This window comes from Periplaneta americana, chromosome 2 (assembly GCF_040183065.1).
Source record: "Periplaneta americana isolate PAMFEO1 chromosome 2, P.americana_PAMFEO1_priV1, whole genome shotgun sequence".
Taxonomy (NCBI): Eukaryota; Metazoa; Arthropoda; class Insecta; order Blattodea; family Blattidae; genus Periplaneta; species Periplaneta americana.
In genome coordinates, this window is record NC_091118.1 from 198300120 (window position 1) to 198300559 (window position 440).

Consider the following 440-nt stretch of genomic DNA (forward strand, 5'->3'; position numbering starts at 1 on the left):
GCAAGGAAACTCCTTGTATTGGCTGTCTGTGGAATTTTAGGGATAGTGGAGGTCTCGTGTTATAGATTTACATAGTTTATACAATTTATCCTTGAATTTTATTAAATTGCACACAGTTGTGACTCCAATCTCATATTTTGAGATGAACCATAGTGCCTCGTTGCCCAAAACACTCAGTTGTTTGCACTTTTTGCACTTAGAATAACATTTGATACCCATGGAAGACATGTTATATAGAAGTTATACAGTACAACACAAACATTAGACCAAACTGTGTAAGGGCAAAGTTTTGTAATATATAACTCTAGAAAAAATAACGTGCTAATATAATGTGCAGTACTTTATATATTCCTGTAGCAAAAAAAAAAAAAAAAAAAAAACCGCGAGAGAAAGACAGTCGGATAATCCGCCAATCGGTTAATGAGGAGACGGATAATCGG